This window comes from Heterodontus francisci, chromosome 33, assembly GCF_036365525.1.
Source record: "Heterodontus francisci isolate sHetFra1 chromosome 33, sHetFra1.hap1, whole genome shotgun sequence".
Taxonomy (NCBI): domain Eukaryota; kingdom Metazoa; phylum Chordata; class Chondrichthyes; order Heterodontiformes; family Heterodontidae; genus Heterodontus; species Heterodontus francisci.
In genome coordinates this window covers 55,306,662-55,332,965 of record NC_090403.1, presented here as the reverse complement: position 1 = coordinate 55,332,965, position 26,304 = coordinate 55,306,662, and the positions used below count along the sequence as shown (strand labels likewise).

At 45.0% G+C, this 26,304-nt stretch overlaps 1 protein-coding gene across 3 annotated transcripts in view; it reads left to right on the top strand.

Moving 5' to 3' along the window:
- Positions 1 to 26,304, top strand: part of nfe2l1b (nfe2 like bZIP transcription factor 1b) — a 53,301-nt gene that overhangs the window by 8,898 nt on the left and 18,099 nt on the right. The window lies entirely within an intron of this gene.

The following is a 26,304-nucleotide window of genomic DNA, read 5'->3' as shown; positions in this document are numbered from 1 at the left end:
TGATACCAGGATATTCAGAGAGTTTGGATTCTGGTGTCCTTCAGATTGTACATGTGAATTCATAGAATAGTACAGCACAGAAGGGGGCCATTTGGCCCATGGAGTCTGTGCCAGGCAGCACTTTGAGGACAGGAATACAAGCATAATGTGGCCATTTCCCCCCTTTTTTGTTTACCAAATAGAATCTTAAGTACTTGCAACATATGGTCTAGGTGGGGCACATGTGTAATTTGCCTCCTGATCGGTATCTTAAGCCCTGTGAAATCATAATTGCTGCCAGCATTTGTACTAAACATAATGAATAGAAGCACTTTTTTTGAGTTTGGAAAGCGTTCTAATATTAGTCACGGTGTTTATGACTGCCCTAATCCGCCGTTTGTGTTTCCATCTTGGAATCTTTGTGAAATCTTTCAGATTTGCTCATGGATTACAATAGTTACAAGAAGCCTGCACCTGTTGCAATATCTTCTCTTTTATTGGGATATCTGTGTCTAATGGGAGGTAACATTTATATTAAAATAAAGTGGATGACTCCAAAATTCTATCTCTTTTGCAACTACATCGGGGACATCTTCTCTTTCACATTGTCCTCCCCTCCTGTCCTCAAGGTGCTGACTCTTACTCGGGTGTAGTTCCAGCAGTACTGGCCACCCTATGGTGTCTCTCCTGAGCTGCTTTGTGCATGAGACTAGGTATTGAGTGTTTTTAGATCCCTCCAGGGCCTTGACCCCCTCCCCGCATCTCCGCCACCGCCCCCCCCCACCACCCTGGCTTTATCTCTGTAACCTCCAGACCTTACAACTCTCTGTGATCTCTTGCTCCTTCAATTCTGGCCTCTTGATATTTTCATTAGAAAGACGGAGGTTGAGGGGGGACCTGATTGAGGTGTACAAAATCATGTATAGACAGGGTGGATAGCAAGAAGCTTTTTCCCAGAGTGGGGGGGGATTCAATTACTAGGGGTCACGAGTTCAAAGTGAGAGGGGAAAAGTTTAGGGGGGATATGCGTGGAAAGTTCTTTACGCAGAGGGTGGTGGGTGCCTGGAACGCGTTGCCAGCGGAGGTGGTAGACGCGGGCACGATAGCGTCTTTTAAGATGTATCTAGACAGATACATGAATGGGCAGGAAGCAAAGAGATACAGACCCTTAGAAAATAGGCGACATGTTTAGATAGAGGATCTGGATCGGCGCAGGCATGGAGGGCCGAAGGGCCTGTTCCTGTGCTGTAATTTTCTTTGTTCTTTGTTCTTTGTTTCCCGATTTTTATTGCACCATTATTGGTGGCTGTGCCTTCAGTGGCCTAGATCTAAACTCTGGAATTCCTTCCCTAAACCTCTTGGCCTCTCTATGCCTTTAAGATACTCCTTACAACCTCCCTCTTTGACCATGTTTTTTGGGTCACCTGTCCTTGTATCGCCTCGTGTGGCTTGGTGCTGAATTTTGTCTGATAACACTTCTGTGAAGTTTTTTCTGGGGACGTTTTACTAAGTGCTATATAAATGCAAGCTGCTTTATTGGGCCACTGATGCAATAGTCCTGTGATTCATGTAACGCTGACTGAGAAGTTCCTCCTCAGCCAGGAATGGGAAAATGCACTGATTGCAGTATGGGATTGTTAATTAAATGTCTCGGGAGATAAGCCGTTTCGGTGTTCAGTCTAGTCCCAACCTGTCAGGCCTGTACCTGTAGCTTGTTGCTGTAATAGAGCCAGGAAGCCACAAGATTCTGTGGAGAATATGGGTTGTTCCAGCTGCAGTCTTGGCTGTGGATTTATGAATGAAATCATATACTTGGGAAGGATATGTGGGTATTTAAAGTGCCACCTTAGACTTGAATAATCTACTGACAGGTAACAGGAACAGGCCTAGGCCATTTAGTCTCAAGATCATCTGTGACCTAACTCCATATACCTGTCTTTGCTCTATATTCCTTAATACCTTTAGTTAACAAAAATCTATCAATCACAGATTTAAAATTTACAAATGATCTAGCATCAATTGCCAGTTGCGAAAGAGAGTTACAAACTTCGACCGTCCTTTGTGTGAAGAGCTGTTTTCTAATTTCACTTCTGTAAGGTCTGACTCAAAATTTTTTTAAGCTTATGCCCCCTAATTCTAGACACTCCAACTATCAGAAATAGTTTCTCTCTGCATGCCCTATCTGTTTCCCTCAGTATCTTAAACTTCGATCAAATCGCCCCTTAACCTTCTAAATGCCAGAGAATGCAATCCTAGTTTGTGTAATCTCCTCATAACTTAACCCTTGGAGGCCAGGTATCATTCGAGTAAATCAACACTGCACTCTTCCCCCATGGCCAATATGTCCTTTCTAAGGTGTGGTGCCCAGAGCTGCTCACAGCACTCTAGGTGTGATCTAACTAGGGCGTTGTATTGCTAAAGCACAACTTTTATTTCCTTGTATTCTAGTCCTCCAGATATAAAGGCCAGCATCCCATTAGTTTTTTTGATTTATTTTCTGTACTTGTTCATGATATTTTAACGATCTGCTTACCTGGACCCCCAGGTCTCTTTGGACCTCCATGGTTTGTAGCTGTTCACCATTTAGAAAGTACCCTGTTCTATCCTTTTTAGTTCCAAAGTGGATGACCTCGCATTTGCCTCCATTGAAATCCATTTGCCACAGTTTTACCCATTAACTTAATCTATCAACATCTCTTTGTACTCTTGTGCTTCCATCTACACTGCTTACAATACTGCCTATCTTTGTGTCATTGGCAAATTCGTATCTGTGGCTTTCTATCCCATCATCTAAGTTGTTAATAAATATGGTGAATAGTTGAGGTCCCAACACAGATCCTCGCAGGACACCGCTAGTCACATCCTGCCGATTGGAGTGCATGCCCAGTATCTCTATCCTCTGTCTCCTGCCACTCAGCCAGTTTCCTAACTAGGTCAATAATATGCCTTCAATTTCATGGGCTTCAGCTTTAGTTAACCGTGTCTAATGAAGGACTTTACCAAATGCCTTCTGGAAGTCACCATAAATAACATCTGTAGACATTCAACTGTCAACTACTTTAATCACCTCTTCAAAAACTTCAATCCGATTAGTCAGGCATGACCTATCCTTTACAAATCCATGCAGGCGTGCTTTGTTCAGCTGAAAATTTTAAGGTGTTTGGTTACCCTGTCCTTAATTATAGACTCTAGCAATTTCCCAATAACAGATGTTAGGTTAACTGGTCTAAAATTACCTGGTTTCCTTCCCTCACCTTAAATAGTGGAGTACCATGCACAATTCTTAAATCTAAAGGAACGATTCCCAAATCGAGAACTTTGGAGATTATAGTTAGGGCATCTGCAATGACCTCACCTACTTCCTTCAAAATCCTGGATTGAAAACCATCTTTTCCTGGGGATTTGCCCATCTCTTTCTCCACCTGCCCCCCCTCCCCTCCCACCCAAATCTCCTCAGGATGGTTAATTTGGCATTTGAGGTTTCCTATTGGACTTTCCATTTTGTTTTTAATCCTTTTTCGAGACGATGTCATGTAAAGTTTGACCACCTGGTTTCGACATTTTCGCCCAAATATGAAACTGGCATGACTGTGAGAGTACATTTGGGCTACTCGCCTACTTATCATTTATTTCCCCCCAAAAAACCCGTGTTGAGATGTTTGGCATCTGCCTGTTGTGAGCAAACAAATCAAGAAGTTGGAGGCTCTGCCCATGCCCAGCACCCAGCCAACAACTACTATCACTTGTGTTTATACAGTGCCTTTAATATAATATCACCACTATTAGTCCATGCAGTTATGTTCTTGTTTCTCTGAATGGTGGTGATGGTTGTCAGTGGGTGCCTCACTAATGCATGCCCTGCACTGTCAGTGAGCTTTGATCAGTGAGATGTGGTGGCCAGTATCAGGCCTCGCAGTGTGGTGGGCCAGATGGTGGTTTGCCGTATGGTGCCGTCGCTGTAGTTGCAAGAATTTGTTTACCAAGACACAGTGGTTATTGAAACCTTTTCATGTTGTGTTTATAAACCTTGAGATGTAGAGTGTGGCTCTGTGAGCTCATCCAATGAGTTGTTGAGTAGATAGGGCCCAGATTCCATCCCTGTTCCATGTGGTGTGATCTCTGCTATAAACCTTGGCCATGTTGTGCCTGACTTAGGGAGAGCAAAATCAGCTTGGATTCCTGCTCCTGGTCACTGCATTCACTTCTACTCGAGAGTGTGGGCATTGAGCACAATTCTGATGCCCCCTCCCAACTAAGTTCGTACATGAATTTTAAAAAAGTTGCATTTCTGTAGGGCCTTTCACTACTTTGAGATGTCCCAAGGTGCTTCACAGCCAATTAGTACAGTTTTTGCAGTGCTGTAATGTAGGAAACATAGCACACAATTTGTGCACAGCAAGGTCCCACAAACAACTGTGTGATAATGACCAGGTAATCTGGGCTTTTTCAAAGTCATGTCTGAGGGATAAGCATTGGCCAGGACGCCAGGGAGAACCCACTACCCTGCTCTGTGAAATGGTGCCATATTAATATGCCAGAGTAAAAGCTGCTCGGGTATGTATCTCAGGGCAGCTGCTGTCTCTGGGACTTTATCCCAGTAAGAAGCAAGCAATTTGGATAGGGGAGGAAATTAGAAAGCTTTGGAGGGGAATAACGTTTGTTTTTCAGTCTCCTGATATGGGCTCAGTTAGGGATTGAAGTGCAAATCCCGCAAACTGGCTTTTTGTGCTGTTTTGTTTCTGTGGTGACTTTGTAGCAGGACTGGTCATAGTTTCCCCCCTGTTTATCTGTTTTTAAATAGTGGAGGTCAAGCAGCTGCCAGTCATGTGTTTTTCCAAAAGAAAGACTGTATATCAACATTTTGTTCCTGGACTGATTAAAAATAACTATTTGTTCCAGTATCGTGTGATGGAAGTTCACCCAAGCATGTCAGTAACTCCATCTGGAGCAGGCCTATTTCTGTCACCAGGATTTCTAGGGGATTTCTGTGCCTAGCTACTGTTGTCTGCTACACATAACTGGGCATGGAATGCATGCTGGAGAGTTAGCAAAACTTTTGTTGATTGCTGTGCTTGAGTCAATGTCAAGTCTTATTGCGACTTCTCTCTTGTGACAGGTGTACGTGCTTGATAAACTCTTGGCTCTGTGGATGCTGTATGTCAGCCAAACTACAGTTTACAGGGCAGAAAATCTTAGAACCAAACCCATGGAGTTCACTAATAAATATAACCCTTGCTGTAGTTGCTGCTTTACTTAGTTAATGACCCTTTATAAGCAATCTGTTTGGTTTGGGATTTTGTATCAGATCCTTCAATTTAAGCAATAAGGTGAGCTGTAGTTTGGCTGACCTCAACCTGAGAGACTCCTGGACTTAAACCCGAGTGCTGGAAACACTGCTAGAGTGGCGATTCTTCTGATCCTGGGCTCGCTGATATCTCTGTTTACTGAGCACAAAGTTCATCTAAAAAAAGGAAAGCTTCCACAATAGTAAGATGGAGATAAAAAGGGTTAATGATCATTAATCAAGTATAGTTTTTTAAAAAAAAAATGCTTTTTGACTAATTACTTGAAAGAGCTAGAATTTCCCATCCCCCACCGTCCTTTCCACATTGAGTGATACAGCAAGGCCTGCAGTTCAACCCCAGTTCGACTTGTGAAGCGAACAGCCAGTGTATAGAATTCTATGGTTCTGGTACCCAGTCCAAAGCGAGGAGAAGCCGATGGTTATCTTGGGTTTGTTCAGTAAAGGAAGACTAGCATTTCCATAATGCCTTTCACAACCTCCAGATATTCCAAAGCACTTTACAGCCAATGTATGTTTTTATGAAGTGTACTTACTGCAGACCATGAGCCAGTGAAAGGATGAAAGATTAATACCAATGTTGTCTTCACTGTTGCTCCGATAATATATTTCTGGGATAATTTGTTGCCTTTGCTGACTGTTTGTTTGTGTCTCCATGGGCAGAACTCCTAGGATGCTTTTATCCTTTAAGTTCAGAATAGAGGTAATGATTGGGTTAACAATTGAATGAGCAGTTCTCCATTTTAAGTTGCATATATTCTTTTGAAGGGAGAATCCAGGAGTCTCCCATGTCTTCACTTTACACGCACCACTCTTGAACAGCAGCACTAATGATAGGATCAGCATCTTTAATTAACTGTGTAGGGGACATAATGCGGCAGGGGGTACTTTGCAGGAAATCGCTCCCTGCAAACTTATCAGCACTGAGTCCTGCGATAGTGTAACTGACTCTTTTCTATAAATTGGTATCAAACGGCTACTTTGTTTATATGTCTAGTGTCTTGTAGAATCACCAAGGGTGTCAATATTTCCAGTTAGCTTATGTCTCCTATCATATGTCAGCAAACTTTGAGGTCTTTCAAAAAAACTGCTGCCTGTGTCCTAACTCGCACCAAGTCCCGTTCACCCATCTCTCTGCTTCCCTACATTAGCTCCTGGTCAAACAATGCCTCAAATTTAAAATTCTCATCCTTGGTATCAAATCTCTCCATGGCCTTGCCTGCTCCCTATCTCTAATCTCCTTCAGCCCTATAACCTCCCAGATCTCTGTGCTTTTCTAATTCTGACCTCATGAGCATTCCTGATTTTAGTAACTTATTGGTGGCCATTCCTTCAGCTGCATTGGCCTAAGCTCTGGAACTCCCTCCCTATCTCTCTCTATCTTTCTACCTCTTGCTTCTCCTTTAAGACACTCCCTAAAACCTAACCCTTTGAGCAAGCTTTTGGTCAGCTGTCCTAATATCTCCTTATGTGGTTCAATGTCAGATTTTGTCTGATGCTCCTGTGAAGTGCCCTTGGGACATTGTATTATGTTAAAGGCGCTATATAAATGCAAGTTCTAATCTGGATGTGCAATATTGGATTTATGTAAAGTCTGACATACTTTGTCCTCCACTTCTGCTACATGGGCTAGATTAGAGAATGAGCATGTGGAGCAGTTGCAAGATGAGGATGCTGCTGTTCTAGATTAGATTAGAGATACAGCACTGAAACAGGCCCTTCGGCCCACCGAGTCTGTGCCGAACATCAACCACCCATTTATACTAATCCTACACTAATCCCATATTCCTACCAAACATCCCCACCTGTCCCTATATTTCCCTACCACCTACCTACACTAGTGACAATTTATAATGGCCAATTTACCTATCAACCTGCAAGTCTTTTGGCTTGTGGGAGGAAACCGGAGCACCCGGAGAAAACCCACGCAGACACAGGGAGAACTTGCAAACTCCACACAGGCAGTACCTGGAATCGAACCCGGGTCCCTGGAGCTGTGAGGCTGCGGTGCTAACCACTGCGCCACTGTGCCGCCCTATTGAATTCTATTGAATGCTTTCCCTGTTTTGGTTCCTGCTTTTCCATTTCTCTTCCCCTCCACCAGACCCAAACCCCACCCCTACAACAGTTACCACCCTGCCTAATCTCTCTTCTCTAGTGGAGGAGACTCTTAACCACCATGAACCTGCGAGGATCCTCTATCTGCAATCTCCCCTCCTTTGTTTTCTCTGTCTGGTCGCTCCAGTCTGGGCATCATTAATGCTTACAACTGACTACTTGTGGCAGGCTGGTACTATTGATCCTAATTGGCCACTACAACAACAACTTACATTTAAGTAGTGTCTTTAATGTAGTAACACACTCCATGGTACTCTACGGTAAATGTATCATCTATATGTTCCTCCTGGAGGGTGTTGGCTGCTAGGAGACAATACATGGCCTCTATTTTCCTTCTCTCTGCCCCCTCCTTCATCCAACCTTCTCCCTCCTCTGTCTGAAGATGAAGGCGTTAAACATGCATCCCACTGTTCTGTGGCACCGCATGTTAGCACCCAATTTGATGTATTTATGCTTATATGAATGATTACAAACTGGCGGTGAAAACACTGCTTGTTCAGTTTTAGTTCTGATTATCTTGTTGCAGTACAAGACAGGACCCTGTGTCTGTGGATTTGTTCGCCCTATAAATAAACTACTACTAAAAATCATGCCTTGTACCCTAATTATATAAAACACATGAGCTGCCAACTGAGCATGTGATAGACTGCTGAATAATCCCTGTGTCTCAAATGCCAGCATTTCCCTGACTTAGAACTGTTGTGCTTATTTAATCTTTAATAATGAACGTTCAAATGTTGTTACAGAAGGGCGTTCGAGCAGTTACAATGCAGTTCGAGGAAGATATTTAGTGGCTGTTATGCTGTTGTCTCTGCTTTTCTCGATCTTCCCTGACTAGTGTTGTGGCACCTGGAGGGTGGGGGGAATGCGGGCAGACTATGGATATGATGCCATCTAAAGGACAGTCTCTTAGCCCCTGCATAGACTAAATGGGATGTAGAAAGGGAGTGGCTGCTTAAAACATCCTGCTGACTTGAAGATTTCAATAAACTTGCAGACAACCCCAAAAATAAATACTAATAGGATCTATACACTTTCAAACTTTTGATATGAAAATTAGTCACAACTCCGAGTTTGAAAGTGTTGCTTCTGATTGCATTGTGTCTCTCAAACCCTGTGTGTGGCCAGAGTGAAATTTGTTTGTTTCCCAAGACTGCTTAAAACTGCTTTTTTAAAATTCATTCATGGGATGTGGGCGTCGCTGGCTAGACCAGCATTTATTGCCCTTGTGAAGGTGGTGGTGAACTGCCTTCTTGAACCGATGCAGTCCATGTGAGATGGGTACACCTACAGTGCTGTTAGGAAGGGAGTTCCAGGATTTTGACCCGGTGACAGTGAAGGAACGGCGATATAGTTCCAAGTCAGGATGGCGTGTGACTTGGAGGGGAACTTGCAGGTGATGGTGTTCCCATGCATTTGCTGCCCTTGTCCTTCTAGTTGGTAGAGGTTACGGGTTTGGAAGGTGCTGTCTAAGGAGACTTGGTGCGTTGCTGCAGTGCATCTTGTAGATGGTGCACACTGCTGACACTGCGTTGGTGGTGGAGGGAGTGCATGTTTGTGGATGGGATGCCAATCAAGCGGGCTGCTTTTGTCCTGGATGGTGTCGAGCTTCTTGAGTGTTGTTGGAGCTGCACCCATTCAGGCAAGTGGAGAGTATTCCATCACACTCCTGACTTGTGCCTTGTAGACGGTGGACAGGCTTTGGGGAGTCAGGAGATGAGTTACAGAGGATTCCTAGCCTCTGACCTGCTCTTGTAGCCACGGTGTTTGTATGGCTACTCCAGTTCAGTTTCTGGTCAATGGTAGCTCCTAGGATGTTGATAGTGGGGATTTCAGTGATGGTAATGCCATTAAATGTCAAGAGGAGATGATTAGATTCTCTCTTGTTGGAGATTGTCATTGCCCAGCACTTGTGTGGCACGAATGTGACTTGCCATTTATCAGCCCAAGCCTGGATATTGTCCAGGTCTTGCTGCATTTCTACACGGACTGCTTCAGTATCTGAGGAGTTGCGAATGGTGCTGAACATTGTACAATCATCAGCGAACATCCCCACTTCTGACCGAATGATTGAAGGAAGGTCATTGATGAAGCAGCTTAAGATGGTTGGGCCGAGGACACTACCCTGAGGAACTCCGGCAGTTATGTCTTGATGATTGACCTCCAACAACCACAACCATCTTCCTTTGTATTAGGTATGACTCCAACCAGCAGAGTTTTCCCCCTGATTCCCATTGACTCCAGTTTTGCTAGGGCTCCTTGATGCCATACTCTGTCAAATGCTGTCTTGATGTCAAGGGCAATCACACTCACCTCATCTCTTGAGTTCAGCTCTTGTATGTTTGAACCAAGGCTGTAATGAGGTCAGGAGCTGAGTGGCCCTGGAGGAACCCAAACTGAGCATCACTGAGCAGGTTATTGCTAAGCAAGTGCTGCTTGATGGCACTGTTGATGACGCCTTCCATCACTTTACTAATGATTGAGAGAAGGCTGATGGGATGGTAATTGGCCGGGTTGGACCTGCCCTGCTTTTGTGTGCAGGACACACCTGGGCAGTTTTCCACATTGCCGGGTAGATGCCTGTGTTGTAGCTGTACTGGAACAGCTTGGCTAGGGGCGCGGCAAGTTCTGGAGCACAGGTCTTCAGTACTATTGCCGGAATATTGTCAGAGTCCATAGCCTTTGCAGTATCCAGTGCCTTCAGCCGTTTCTAGATATCACATGTAGTGAATCGAATTGGCTCTGGCATCTGTGATGCTGGGGACTTCAGGAGGAGGCCGAGATGGATCATCAACTCGGCACTTCTGGCTGAAGATTGTTGCAAATGCTTCTGCCTTATCTTTCGCACTGATGTTCTGCGCTCCCCCATCATTGAGGATGGGGATATTTGTGGAGCCACCTCCTCCAGTTGGTTGTTTAATTGTCCACCACCATTCACGACTGGATGTGGCAGGACTGGAGAGCTTAGATCTGATCCGTTGATTATGGGATCGCTTAGCTCTGTCTATCGCATGCTACTTACGCAGTTTGGCATGCAGATAGTCATCTGTAGCTTCACCAGGTTGACACCTCAGTTTGAGGTATGCCTGGTGCTGCTCTTGGCATGCCCTCCTGCACTCTTCATTGAACCAGAGTTAGTCTCCTGGCTTGATGGTAATGGTAGAGTGGGGTTGTGGTTGAGTACAATTCTGCTGCTGCTGATGGCCCACAGCGCCTCATGGATGCCCAGTTTTGCATTGCTAGATCTGTTTGAAATCTATCCCATTTAGCATGGTGTTAGTGCCAAGATCGCGTCGTTGGCACCAGCTAGACCTCACTGTCACAAGGCGAGCCGCCTTAAACAGTGTTCAAATCACATGCAGCTTCCACAGTGCGGACTGCGACACCGACCACTCCCTGGTGTGCAGCAAGGTTAGACTCAGACCAAAGAAGTTGCATCATTCCAAGCAGAAGGGCCACCCGCGCATCAACACGAGCAGAATTTCTCACCCACAGCTGTTACAAAAATTTCTAAATTCACTTGTAACAGCCCTTCAAAACACTCCCACAGGGGATGCTGAGACCAAGTGGGCCCACATCAGAGACGCCATCTATGAGTCAGCTTTGACCACCTACGGCAAAGGTGCGAAAAGAAATGCAGAGTGGTTTCAATCTTATAATGAAGAGCTGGAACCTGTCATTGCCGCTAAGCGCATTGCACTATTGAACTACAAGAAAGCCCCCAGTGAGTTAACATCCGTAGCACTTAAAGCAGCCAGAAGCACTGCACAAAGAACAGCCAGGCGCTGCGCAAACGACTACCTATGTAGTCATATTAAGCTGGCCTCAGACACCAGAAACATCAGAGGAATGTATGATGGCATTAAGAGAGCTTTTGGGCCAACCATCAGGAAGATCGCCCCCCTCAAATCTAGATCGGGACATAATCACTGACCAACGCAAACAAATGGACCGCTGGGTTGAGCACTACCTAGAACTGTACTCCAGGGAGAATGTTGTCATTGAGTCTGCCCTCAATGCAGCCCAGCCTCTACCAGTCATGGATGAGCTGGACATGCAGCCAACAAAATCGGAACTCAGTGATGCCATTGATTCTCTAGCCAGCGGAAAAGCCCCTGGGAAGGACAGCATTACCCCTGAAATAATCAAGAGTGCCAAGCCTGCTATACTCTCAGCACTACATGAACTGCTATGCCTGTGCTGGGACGAGGGAGCAGTCCCTCAGGACATGCACGATGCCAATATCATTACCCTCTATAAAAACAAAGGTGACCGCGGTGACTGCAACAACTACCGTGGAATCTCCCTGCTCAGCATAGTGGGGAAAGTCTTCGCTCGAGTCGCTCTAAACAGGCTCCAGAAGCTGGCCGAGCGCGTCTACCCTGAGGCACATTGTGGCTTTCGTGCAGAGAGATCGACTGTTGACATGCTGTTCTCCTTTCGTCAGATACAGGAGAATGCCGCTAACAACAGATGCCCCTCTACATTGCTTTCATTGATCTCACCAAAGCCTTTGACCTCGTCAGCAGAAGTGGTCTCTTCAGACTACTAGAAAAGATCGGATGTCCACCGAAACTACTAAGTATCATCACCTCATTCCATGACAATATGAAAGGCACAATTCAACATGGTGGCTCCTCATCAGACCCCTTTCCTATCCTGAGTGGCGTGAACCAGGGCTGTGTTCTCGCACCCACACTTTTTGGCATTTTCTTCTCCCTGCTGCTTTCACATGCGTTCAAGTCCTCTGAAGAAGGAATTTTCCTCCACACATGATCAGGGGGGCAGGTTGTTCAACCTTGCCCGTCTAAGAGCGAAGTCCAAAGTACGGAAAGTCCTCATCAGGGAACTCCTCCTTGCTGACGATGCTGCTTTAACATCTCACACTGAAGAGTGCCTGCAGAGTCTCATCGACAGGTTTGCGGCTGCCTGCAATGAATTTGGCCTAACCATCAGCCTCAAGAAAAAGAACATCATGGGGCAGGACGTCAGAAATGCTCCATCCATCAATATTGGAGACCACGCTCTGGAAGTGGTTCAAGAGTTCACCTACCTAGGCTCAACTATCACCAGTAACCTGTCTCTCGATGCAGAATTAAACAAGCGCATGGGAAAGGCTTCCACTGCTATGTCCAGACTGGCCAAGAGAGTGTGGGAAAATGGCGCACTGACACGGAACACAAAAGTCCGAGTGTATCAGGCCTGTGTCCTCAGTACCTTGCTCTATGGCAGCGAGGCCTGGACAACGTATGTCAGCCAAGAGCGACGTCTCAATTCATTCCATCTTCGCTGCCTTGGAGAATCCTTGGCATCAGATGGCAGGACCGTATCTCCAACACAGAAGTCCTCGAGGCGGCCAACATCCCCAGTTTATACACACTACTGAGTCAGCGGTGCTTGAGATGGCTTGGCCATGTGAGCCGCATGGAAGATGGCAGGATCCCCAAAGACACATTGTACAGCGAGCTCGCCACTGGTATTAGACCCACCGGCCGTCCATGTCTCCGCTTTAAAGACGTCTGCAAACGCGACATGAAGTCCTGTGACATTGATCACAAGTCGTGGGAGTCAGTTGCCAGCGTTCGCCAGAGCTGGCGGGCAGCCATAAAGGCGGGGCTAAAGTGTGGCGAGTCGAAGAGACTTAGCAGTTGGCAGGAAAAAAGACAGAGGCGCAAGGAGAGAGCCAACTGTGTAACAGCCCCGACAAACACATTTTTCTGCAGCACCTGTGGAAGAGCCTGTCACTGTAGTATTGGCCTTTATAGCCACTCCAGGCGCTGCTCCACACACCACTGACCACCTCCAGGTGCTTACCCATTGTCTCTCGAGATAAGGAGGCCAAAGAGTGCCACACAACACAGTGGACAGTATCCTCAATGTGAAGGTGGGACTTCATGTCCACAAGGAGCATGCGTTGGTCAAACCTACCAATACCGTCATGGACAGATGCGTCTGCGGCAGGCAGATTGGTGAGGACAAGGTCAAGTATGTTTTTCCCTCTTGTTGGTTCCCTCACCACCTGCTGCAGACCCAGTCTAGCTATGTCCTTTAGGCCTCTGCCAACTCAGTCAGTAGTGGTGCTGCCGAGCCACTCTTGGTGATGGACATTGAAGTCCCCCATCCAGGGTACATTCTGCGCCCTGCCACCCTCAGTGCTTCCTCCAAGTGGTGTTCAACATGGAGAAGTACTGACTCATCAGCTGATGGAGGGCGGTAGGTGGTAATCAGCAGGAGGTTTCCTTGCCCATGTTTGGTCTGATGCCATGAGACTTCATGGGGTTCGGAGTCGATGTTGAAAACTCCCAGGGCACAGTGGCGCAGTGGTTAGCACTGCAGCCTCACAGCTCCAGGGACCCGGGTTCAATTCTGGGTACTGCCTGTGCGGAGTTTGCAAGTTCTCCCTGTGTCTGCGTGGGTTTCCGCCGGGTGCTCTGGTTTCCTCCCACAAGGTATGATTCCGTGAGTATGACTATGTCAGGCTTTTGCTTGACTAGTCTGTGGGACACCTCTCCCAACTTTGACACAAGGACTGCAGATTTCCTTCACTAAAGGATATTAGTGAACCAGGTGTGGAGTTTGTAAGTTCTCCCTGTGTCTGCGTGGGTTTTCTCCGGGTGCTCCGGTTTCCTCCCACAAGCCAAAAGACTTGCAGGTTGGTAGGTAAATTGGCCATTATAAATTGCCCCTAGTATAGGTAGGTGGTAGGGGAATATAGGGACAGGTGGGGATGCGGTAGGAATATGGGATTAGTGTAGGATTAGTATAAATGGGTGATTAATGATTAGTGTGATGGTCGGCACAGACTCGGTGTGCCGAAGGGCCTGTTTCAGTGCTGTATCTCTAAACTAACTAAAAAAAAAAGATGGGTTTTTACAACAATCGACAATGGTTTCACGGCCATCATTAGACTAACATTTTAATTCCAGATTTTTTTTTATTAATTGAATTCAAATTCCACCTTCTGCTATGGGATTCAAACCCATGTCCCCAGAGTAATACCCTGGGTCTCTGGATTACTAGCCCAGTGACAATACCACTATGCCACTGCCTCCCCATGGCTGCAGCTAATTCTTTGTGTTTTGGCTTTGCAGTAATATTGGTTTGGATGGAAGAGGCTGGACTTCGGACAGGGGATGTATTTGGAGGCGAGGTGTAATTTAGATGCCAGTCTTGAGCAGGGAATCGATTGCTGAAATGATTATAGAGCTGGTTGCCACAAAAAAAGTGGTTCAAATCTGGAGGAGCGTCTCATGGGATCTGGGCTTGACTAAAACCACCATTCAGATCCAGAATGTTTGGGATCTTGTTGGGGTGGGGTGATGGTGGGAGGAGTCACTCTGGTGGTCTGCCTCTCTTCCACAGTCTTGTCCATTCCCAGGTGTCCCTGACGAGGGACAGTGCAGCTGGTGCTCAAGGCTGTCTATGTCCAATGGGCACCGCAGGGTGACCCTGTATCATTAAACATGATACTGAGATCCTCAATTAGCTTAATTTTATGCTTTTAACTTGATTGGACCTTTTACAAGGCTGTTTTATTAGTGGTGTCGATTTCTGTAGTGCCGACCTTTTGAGGTCTAATTAAAGCAGTGGAGGTTCAATTTAAACTGTCTTTAAATAAACAAAAAAGACCTGCATTTATTTAACACCTTTTCATGACATCCGGGCTTCCCCAAATGCTTTCTAGCCAACAAAGTACTTTTGAAGTGAAGTCATTCTTATAATGCAGGAAGCTTGGCAGTCAATTTGTGCACAGTAAGCTCCCAAAAACAGTAATTTAATAAATTACCAGATAATTTGTTTTAGGTGCTGGTTGAGAGATAAATATTGACCAGGACATATTGCAGTGGTGCTTTTGGGTTTTCCTTGTCTTAACAGACCTGGTATATTTGCCTTACCTGGATTAACACCCCAGCAGCATGAGTACGATATGAAAGTAGCTGTAAACAGTAATACTTCCTATTTTTTCTTGGTTTGTTTATTTATTTTATTTTTTATTTTTATTTAGAGATACAGCACTGAAACAGGCCCTTCGGCCCACCGAGTCTGTGCTGACCAACAGCCACCCATTTATACTAATCCTACATTAACCCCATATTCCCCACCATTCTCCTACCACCTACCTACACTAGGGGCAATTTACAATGGCCAATTTACCTATCAACCTGCAAGTCTTTGGTTATGGGAGGAAACCGGAGCACCCGGCGGAAACCCACACGGTCACAGGGAGAACTTGCAAACTCCGCACAGGCAGTACCCAGAACTGAACCTGGGTCGCTAGAGCTGTGAGGCTGCAGTGCTAACCTGTTGCAGGTGGTTCATAATATTGTGTGCATAATATTTCCCAGGTTGCTAAAGGAAGTGGGGATGGAGATAGCTGAAGGACTTGCCATAATCTTTCAATCTTTCCTGGATACGGGGGAGGTGCCAGAGGATTGGAGAGTGGCACATGTGACACTATTATTCATGAAAGTGTGTAAGGACAGTCCTAGCAACTACAGGCCAGTTGGTTTAACATCAGTGGTGGGTAAGGTTTTAGAAACAATTAGGGAAAATATCAACAGACACCTGGAGAGATTTGAGTTAATTAAGGATAGCCTGCATGGATTTGTAAAAGACAGATCATGCTTGACGAATCTAATTGATTTTTTTTGATGAAATAACAGAAGGTCGATGAAGGGAATGCAGTGGATGTTGTTTATATGAATTTTAAGAAAGCATTTGATAAGGTACCACATAAAAGGCTGGGTAACAAAATTGAGGCTCATGGAATAGGAGGGTCAATGTCCAATTGGATAAAAAAAATTGCCTTAAGGACTGTGAACAGCGAGTTGTAGTAAATGGTTATTTTTGAGACAGGAGGATGGTAGACAGCGGTATTCCCCAAGGGTCAGTGCTGGGAGCACTGCTTTTTTTGATATATATAAATGACTTGGATCTTGGAATAGAGTAGAATCTCAAAATTTGCTAATGATGCCAAACGTGGAGGTTGGGTAAACAGTGAGGATGATATGAACCACCTGCAACAGGACATGGGCTAGCAGAATGGGCAGACAGGTGTCAGGTGGAATTTAATACTGACAGTGTGAGGTGATGCATTTTGGCAGAAGGAATAGGGATAGGCAATATATGCTTAATGGTTCTAAAGTGTACAGGAACAGAGGGACCTGGGGTGTATGTGCATAGATCTTTGAAGGTGGCAGGACATATTGAAAGAGTGATTGGTGAAACATATGTGATCTTGGCTTTATAAATAGAGACATTGAGTACAAAAGCAGGGAAGTTATGCTGAAGCTTTATAAAGCTCTGGTTGGGTCCCAACTGGAGTTATGCATCCAGTTCTGGTCACCACACTTCAGGAAGGGGCAGAGGAGATTTACCAGAATGGTTCCGGGGATGGAGGATTTTAGCTACAAGGTTAGGTTGGAAAAGCTGGGTTTATTCTCCTTAGAGTAAAGGAGATTGAAGGGAGATTTAATGGAAGTGTACAAGATTATGACAGGCTTAGATAAGATAGACAAGGAAAAACTGTTTCCATTAAATAGTACAAGAACTGGGGACACTTTGAAAGCTTGGGGCAAAAGATGCAGGGGGAATATGAGGAAGCACTTTTTAACACAGCAGGTGGTAATGACCTGGAACTCACTGCCCACAAGGGGGTGGAAGTGGAGACGATCAATGATGTCAAGAGGAAGTTGGATGGCCACCTGAGAGAAATGGACTTGCAGTGCTACAGGGATTGAGCCGGGAGTGGGACTGACTGCATAGCTCCGTGGAGAGCCAGCATGGACTCGATGGGCCAAATGGCCTCCTTCTGTGCCTTAAATGACTGACTCTTTTTTTCTAGGCAGTGACATTCATTGCATGTTTCTCTATTCTCCTTTCTCTCTTTTCAATAATGGGTAATCTGCCTTCAAAAAGCAGTTGAGTAACACCGTTAAACAGAGATTGTTTACTAGTGAGCACTGGGCCTTTAAATCAATGAGTTTGTTTGGTCTGTACATCTGACCAAATCCAAGCTAAGTGTGTGCACGAAAGGAGAAAAATAACCTATGTTTAATATAGATATCTCTGTCCTCAGAGATTATTTCATGATCTATTATTTTGAGGGAACATTTATTTATCCTTCGTTTTCCTCTGTTTTCTCTCCTTGAGTTCTTTTTTCTGTCTTGCAACGGTTGTTTTCTCTGGGGCTTTGCAGCCTATTCAGGTGAGTGTCAATGTGGGGCATTTGAGGCTGATTTTGTGAAGGGATTTTGCTCCCTTTTCCCCCTCTTTTGCTTGTGCTCTTCTCTTTCTTCCCCACCTTCACCATTTTGAATAACTGGATCCCTGCTCATTGCATCAGTGTAGCTGAGATTAGCTAGCATAAACTGCCAGCTTTTTGTTCACAAGTGGATGATGGTGATCACTCCTGACTAAATGCGAAAGCCTGAATACGAACATACATATGAATTAGGAGCAAGAGTAGGCCACTCGGCCCCTTGAGCCTGCTCTGCCATTCAACAAGATCATGGCTGATCTAACAGTGAATGTATTTGATAAAGACCTGTGGGTCTCAAAAGCTTAGACCTTTCCGCTGTGTAGATAACTGAACCAAGACAACTGGTTAACCGGTAATCTAGATTTTGCTGAACCATCTATTCATGTATGCCAAGACCAGTAATGGGCTGTGAATCTTCAAACCACCAGCTTCTATTGTACTGGGCAGGGTTCAAAATACTGGGCTGAGTCATTCTTCCCTGGTGTCTGTGTTGGATGGATTGCACCATTCTAATCTCTTCTTTGGCCTCCTTATCTCGAGAGACAATGGGTAAGCGCCTGGAGGTGGTCAGTAGTGTGTGGAGCAGCTCTTGGAGTGGCTATAAAGGCCAATTCTAGAGTGACAGGCTCTTCCACAGGTGCTGCAGAAAAATGTGTTTGTCGGGGCTGTTTCACAGTTGGCTCTCCGCTTGCGCCTCTGTCTTTTTTTCCTGCCAACTGCTAAGTCTCTTCGACTCGCCACACTTTGGCCCCGCCTTTATGGCTGCCCGCCAGCTCTGGCGAACGCTGACAACTGACTCCCACGACTTGTGTGATCAATGTCACAGGACTTCATGTCGCGTTTGCAGACGTCTTTAAAGCGGAGACCTGGATGGCCGGTGGGTCTGATACCAGTGGCGAGCTCGCTGTACAATGTGTCTTTGGGGATGCTGCCATCTTCCATGCGGCTCACATGGCCAAGCCATCTCAAGCGCCGCTGACTCAGTAGTGTGTATAAGCTGGGGATGTTGGCTGCCTCGAGGACTTCTGTGTTGGAGATACGGTCCTGCCACCTGATGCCAAGTATTCTCCGGAGGCAGCGAAGACTAAATGAATTGAGACGTCGCTCTTGGCTGACATACGTTGTCCAGGCCTCGCTGCCTGGTATTCACTAGTAAAGAAGGTATTAATTACAATGATTTTACTTTATGTTTGAATATAGCTTGTTGGGGTTTTTAATAATTGACCAACAAATCAGTGCATTGCAGTGATCTGTAATATTCCCAATGATCCTGTGGTGTGGAATCCACTTGTGTTTTCTTGTGTATTTAACTCTACCAACCCCTCTTGCAAGCACCAGTTCAATTAGGACCTGTCACCAGGCCAAAAGGCTACCGTGCTACACTTTTAATGGGGATGTGTGGTGGTTTGTTTTACACTCAGATCTCAATTTGGAAATTGGTGAAAATGTTCTCCACTGGCAGAGAGGGCAGCAGGGTAGTCAGGCAATGAGTGGTTGCAGTGTGTTACAAGATGTTAATGGATTATTGTTTAATTTTGGGAATTTAGTCTGATTTGTGACCAAATGAGTTTTGCCAGCATTCCATTTCCTCAACAACTGGACCCAAGATTGTGTTGCTGCCTTGTGTCACGCAGATACTTCAATGGAATTGATCATTGTTCATGCATGAGCTCAGATAGACTGTCAGATTGCTATTCAATCATATGGGGAGAGGTTATGTCCCTGTATGTGCATTGTCCAGCAGGGTCTCTTAGATAGTGACTGGGAGCAGGGTGTTTCTACAGCCCATGAGCACTCGGGAATTGTAGCACTCCTGCCGAGGCTCTGCACAGATCAGAGGGTGGAACGTGGGACCTTCGTGATCAGGAGGGTTTAACAGTGGAACAGCTAGGGGCAATGCTGCTTAGGGTTACTCAGTTTATTTCATCATTGGATTGCAATGCTTGGTGGGTTCTGGTAGTTGTGCCATCATATTACGGAATGATTGTGCATTTTTGTTCAACAGATCTGGGTAGTAATTCAGGGCAGTAGCTTTGTATGCTGTACCTGAATACATGGTGGAAGCAGGTTCAATTGAAGCATTCAAAAGGGAATTAGACAGTTATATGAAAAGGAAGAACGTGCAGGGTTAAGGGGAGAAGGTGGGGGAATGGAACTGAAGGAGTTGCTGTTTCAGACACGATGGGCCGAATGGCCGCCTCCAGCACTGTAGTGATTCTGTATAGTGGTGACTACACAGAATCAGAATTGTTGCAGCACAGTAGGAGGCCATTCGGCCCATCGTGTCTGCACCAGGTGGCGAATGAGCAATTCACTTAGTGCCTTTCCCTGCCTTCTCCCTGTAACCCTGCACATTCTTCTTTTTCATATAACAGACTAATTCCCTTTTTGAATGCTTCAATTGAACCTGCCTCCACCACACTCTCGGGCAGTGCATTCCAGACCTTAACCACTCACTGCGTGAAAAAGTTTTCCTCATGTCGCTTTTGCTTCTCTTAACAATTACTTTAAATCTGTGCCCTCTCGTTCTTGATCCTTTCACAAGTGGGAACAGTTTCTCCCTATCTACTTTGTCCATACCGCTCATGATTTTGAAAACCTCTATCAAATCATCTCTCCGCCGCCTTTTCTCCAAGGTAAACAGTCCTAACTTCTCTAATCTGTCTTCATAACTGGTTCCAGGGATGATGAACTTCATTCTCGTGAATCTTTTCTGCACTCTCTCCAATGCCGTCACATCTTTCCTAAAGTGCACCGCTGAGAACTGGACACAATACTCCAGTTGAGGCCAAACTAGTTATACAAGTTCAACATAACCTCCTTGCTCTTGTACTCTATGCCCCTATTAATAAAGCCCAGGATACTGTGTGCTTTATTAACCATGCTCTCAACCTGCCCTCCACCTTCAATGACTTATCCAGTTCAGGCCTTTACTCTCTAGAGTTTAGAAGAATGAGAGGAGATCTAATTGAGGTATATAAGATGATTGATTAAGGGGATTGACAAAGTAGACGTAGAGAGGATGTTTCCCCTTATGGGGCAATCTAGAACGAGAGGTCTTAGTTTTAGGATAAGGGGTAGCAGATTTAAAACAGAGATGAGGAGAAATTACTTCTCTCAAAGGGTCGTGAGTCTGTGGAATTCACTACCCCAGAGTGCGGTGGATCCCGGAACATTGAGTAAATTTAACGAAGAGATACAGATTTTTAATTAGTAATGGGTTGAAGGGTTATGGAGAATGGGCAGGAAAGTGGAGTTGAGGCCGAGATGAGATCAGCCATGATCTTATTGAATGGCGGAGCAGGCTCGAGGGGCTGAATTGCCTACTCCTGCTCCCAGTTCTTGTGTACTTATGTTCTTATATACACCTAGGTACCAGTGCTCCTGCGCCCCCTTTATAATTGTACCCTTTATATTGTGTCTCCACGTTCTTCCTACCAAAATGAATCACTTCACATTTTTCTGCATTGGACTTCATCTGCCTCCTGTCTGCCCATTCCACCAACTTGTCTGTCCTTTTGGAGTTCTACACTATCGTCCTCACAGTTCACAATGCTTCCACTTTTTGTATCATCCACAAACTTTGAAATTATGCCCTGTATACCAAGGTCTAGGTCATTACCTTCCTCCAGCCCGAAAAACATCCATTAACCACTACTCTTTGTTTCCCGTCACTGAGCCAGTTCTGTATCCATGTTGTTGTTGTCCCGTTTATTCCATGAGCTACAACTTTGCACGTAAGTCTATTGTGTGGCACTGTATCTTTGGAACTTAATTTGATCTCGGGTCATAGTTTCTTCCTCATTGCCACACTGACTTCCATGATTCACTTGTGTCGAACTCTTGCATTAGTAATTGAAACTTGCACTTTTTTTTCTGGAAGAAAACATGCCAATCTCTTTTTCCTCACTTCCTCTTTTTTTTTCCCTCAGCAATTGTTTCTTCCCACCCCAAAGGTGTTGCTTTTGCTCTGGGCTAAGATTCAGTGAAACATCAGTCACTTTCTGCTACTTTCACAAGTAAAATATTATTTACCCCAAGTGTTAGAGGTGGTTGTCAGCAGGCTTGACTCTGGCAGAGCCCACTTCTCTTTCATGATATCCATTGCTCCTGTACCAACATCCTGGTTGTGATTGGCTAATTCCATACGGACTGAGCCAAGGATCTATCTATTCTGCTTTCTAGCTAAGGTTTCCCAGCCATCGCGAAAGAATTTCACAACCTAACTTGTGGGAATAGAAGGGACCTGGTCCCTTGTCTCTGCCCTAGCTGGTGTGGTGGGAGATTGTGTAGTGAGCGATGGGTTGAAGGTTTACCTCCATCGAGTCACACACTCATACCTGTTGGAACAGTTTGAGGGACATTGATGGGTAGAGCAGCTCAGTTGATCCAACTCTTAAAATGGGAATGTTATTTTGGTTGGATGGGAGAGAAAAACTTGGTACAGGGAGATAACTTGCCGCAGAGGAAGGAGTTGGAAAGGTAATGTGATTTGTGCAGATTTCAAGTTTTTACTTGAAAGGGAAGTGTTTGTGGGGTATGTGGGGGGGGGGGGGGCGAATAAAAGATCATATGAACATATGAATTAGGAGCAGGTGTAGGCCACTCGGCCTTTCGAGCCTGCTCCACCATTCAGTAAGTTCATGGCTGAACTGATTACTCCACATTTCCATCTACCCCTGATAACCTTCCACCCCCTTGCTTATCAAGAATCTATCTACCTCTGCCTTAATATTCAAAGACTCTGCTTCCACCGCCTTTTGAGGAAGAGAATTCCGAAAACTCATGATCCTCAGAGAAAAAATTTCTCCTCATCTCTGTCTTAAATGGGTGACCCCTTATTTTTAAGCAGTGACCCCTAGTTCCAGATTTTCCCACTAGGGGAAACATGCTTTCCACATTCGCCCTGTCAAGACCTCTCAGGATCTTGTATGTTTCATATTGCTCCTTTAACTCAATGAAATTCCCTTTCCAGAGGTTGGGCTCAAATTCTCATCCTTTGAGTAGTGGGTCTGGGACTTTGCGCAGAGCTAATGTGAACAGTTATTTAAGTTAAGTGATGGAGCTGAGAAGTTGGCAGATAAATGTGGATTATGTTCAATTACCATGTGCTCCCTGCTACAGTTACACAATTGGACCAGTCTAGACAGACTACTCCCCCTGCTCCTCACTCTTGGAGTGTAAAAGGATTACCAGCAGCCTAACCCAGTGCAGCACGCTGGAACACGCTGACTGCCAGAATAACAGAGCTTATGTAAAGTCAAAAATAGCTGTGACCCATTTTCCATGAGGACGGGAGGAAGCACTGAAGATGAAACGGGTACTTAAATATTCAGATATTATTTTCAATGCTCTCGTTGCACAAGGCAACAGAACCATCTGGAGCTGTTTGCGTGAGCTTGATTATTTAAATTTTACTGCACCAATTTTACAATCAAACTATTTCATTTTAAAAAAAGTGTTTCGTGCATTTCACCATTGCAGCTTTTAAAATCTGACTGACTCTGTAAAGTCTCCACTGGGTTTCTTCCGAGGTCACCTTGATCGAAACAGTCTGCTATCTTAAGCAGCCATTTTTCTCTGAATTGACCATGCTTCTAAGTTTAATTAAGTGTGTGAGCTGTCCACATCCAGATTGGGCTGAGGCCACTGGTCAGCCGAGCCTGTGATATGAGACCAATAGGCTGCTCTGGCTGCCTGTTAAAAGCATCCATCCTTTCTTCTGGTTCCACTTTCAAGTTGGTTTCAAGGCCTAATATTTAATCATAAACTGAGTCGCCAGCACTGAACTCATTGGCGTCTCCTAGGTTTTGACAGGGTTCTTGGTGGTCTATTCAAATGTGCATTTCGAGCACCGTACAGAAAACGGTCATTTTACAGTAGATGTCCCAGGAAACTTGTGGTTTGTTTTGGAAAATTAAACTTTTTAAAAGGAAGAGAGAGATGGTTATTAAATGCTGGTTTCTTCTGACCTGGATGAAAAACCCTTATAATTGCTCTCCAATTGCCTCGTGTATAAATCAGTTGCAATGACTTGCCTTTACCATTTGAGACCCCTTCTCCAGAGGGACAGGCTGGGTTAAACACAGGATCATCTTAGCCATTCATAATACAATAACAACTTGCATTTATATAGCATTTTCAAATATAAAGCAACCCAAAATGCTTCACAGGAGCATTATCAAACTAAATTTGACATTGAGGGCAGGTTCATTTCCTCTTGCAGTTTCTCTCTTTTCTCCTCTTGCCTATCCAAACATTTTCCAGTGTCCCACACTACTGCTAGGCTCTGCTTTAATAAAAACAGCCACTCACCCCTCCTTTAGAGAGTGTATGTGTATATTTAAGCTTGCTACGTCTCCTTATCAAGCTTGGTATCTTGTTGTTTGAGACTGATGCACTGAAGGAACCATTCAGCACTGATGCACTAGGCTGCTTCGCTGCAGCTGACTGCCTCTGTATGCAAATCAGTGTGGTACCACTGTGTGACGTGGGCTGGAGAGCGAGGGAAGTGGCAATAAATCGAATGTTACTGCCAGGCAGGGCCCAACAGAAACTTCTATCCATTTATACCTGATCTCAAATTTATGCCCTTCTCAAAGCATTGTATGCGCCCATCTGGAATTTGAAATACAAAAGCAGAATAATGAAAATCTGAGTGTTGAAGGAGAGGGAAATCAATGGAATTGTTTCTGACCCCTCAACATGTATGATGGCGGGGGGGGGGAGTCTGGAGTTCTTTAGATCGCTTGCTTGTGTGTGTGTGTATGTGTGTGTGGAGTACTGTGATTTTAAACCCATTTTTTTCCTCTTCCCTCATCCTAACCACCACCCCTCTTCCCCACCTTCCCTGGCCTGCCCTGCCATTAATCTTATTTGGGGTGAGTGGGTTTGTGTCTCACGAATCGCATGTTGGGAGCTGATCAGAGACACCCAATCCCAGGAAAATGCTGCTAAAATGCTGAATTTGCTTTTTACTTCAGCGGGAGAATATTTTGAATAGAAAATAGCATCTTTTTTCTTCATGCCCCTCTCCCTTTCCTGGTGAGACTCTTTCAAGGTTAGTTTGTAAACTTAAGATCTTTTCTGACAGCTGGAGACAGATTGCATTATTTCTTATTTTTACTTGAAATGTGAACAACACTGGCAAGGCACTAAAAACAGAAAATGCTCAAAATATTCAGGTCAAGCAGCATCTGCAGGAAGAGAAACCGTTAACTTTTCAGGTCTTCCATCACAATGTCATTGACCTGAACTGTTAACTCGGTTTCTCTCTCTACAGATGCTGCCTGATTTCCTGAGAATTTCCAGCATTTTCTGTTTGTTTGATTTCCACCATCCGCAATATCTTGCTTTCGCTCTGACAAGGCAGTATTTATTGTCCATCCCTGAATTCCCTGAGGGCTTCCACAACCAAGCATGTAGTGTGGGACTGGAATCAGACTGGGAAGGGGCAGGAGGTTCCCTCAAGACATTCATGAACCAGTTGGATTTTTAACCAAAAAAAGGCAGGCTCTCGTGGTCGAATTACCAGATTTATTGAACTCGCTTCCACAAAATGCCAGGTTGTTAGTCCAGTACCAAAACCTCTAGGCTACCATACATTCTCTGGCTGACAGAACAACCAGTAATGCCTTTCTGAAACTGGCTGTTAGCATACGAAAGTGCCCCCAGGGTGAGAGTTTCTCTGCCTCACTTTCATTTGCTCCCTCCCTGTGGGACTGTTTGCCTCCCGCTTGATGTCATTCTGCAGCAGCAGTGCTGATAGTGTGTGTGAGGAGGAGGTTTGAGGAGGGTTTTTGGGGAAATTCGTATCTATCCATATTAGTGTGCTGAAACTGGCATTCTGAATATTGGGCTGATCAGTATTCTGTGCAGTGGTAAAATGAGAATTAATACTAAAAAGCAGAGAGTTTGAGGTTCTGGGTTTGGGTGGCTGGACTGAACTGAAGCTAGACATAGTGACGTATGGCACTATCTACCTGGGATAGGGTAGATAGAGCAGCTATTTCCTCTGGTGGGTGAATCCAGAGGGGAGGATTGTATTGTGAGGAGAGGTTGCATAGACTAGGCTTTTATTCCCTTGAATGTAGAAGATTTAGGGCTTATCTAATGGAGTATTCAAGGAGTTGATAGGGCAGATAGAAACTACTTTCCTCTAGTGGGTGAGTCCAGAACAAGGGGCCTAACTTTTTAAAATTAGAGCTAAGCTGTTCAGGATTCATGTCCAGAAGCATTTCTTCACACAAAGGATAGTGGAAATCTGGAAAACTCTCCCCAAAAATGCTGTTGAGACTGGGGGTGTTGGGAGGGGAGGGGGGGTCAACTGAAAAATTCAAAAACTGAGATTGGTAGATTTTTGTTAGGCCAAGGGTGTTGAGGATTACAGAACTAAAGGGATAGAGAGAGTTAAGATACAGATCAACCGTGATCTAATTGAATGGCAGAACAGGCTTGAAGGACTGAATGGCCTCCTCCTGTTCCTATATTCAGTATCTAGTTTGGTGCTCACTAGTGGAAATTGAAACATGACTCCCTCCTTGTTCCTGTCAGACTTGGAGCTATAAATTTTCCTGCTTCACTTTGAGCTGCTTGCTTTGCAACTAATAATGAAAGTGTCTTGCTTTGTAACTGAAATAAATAT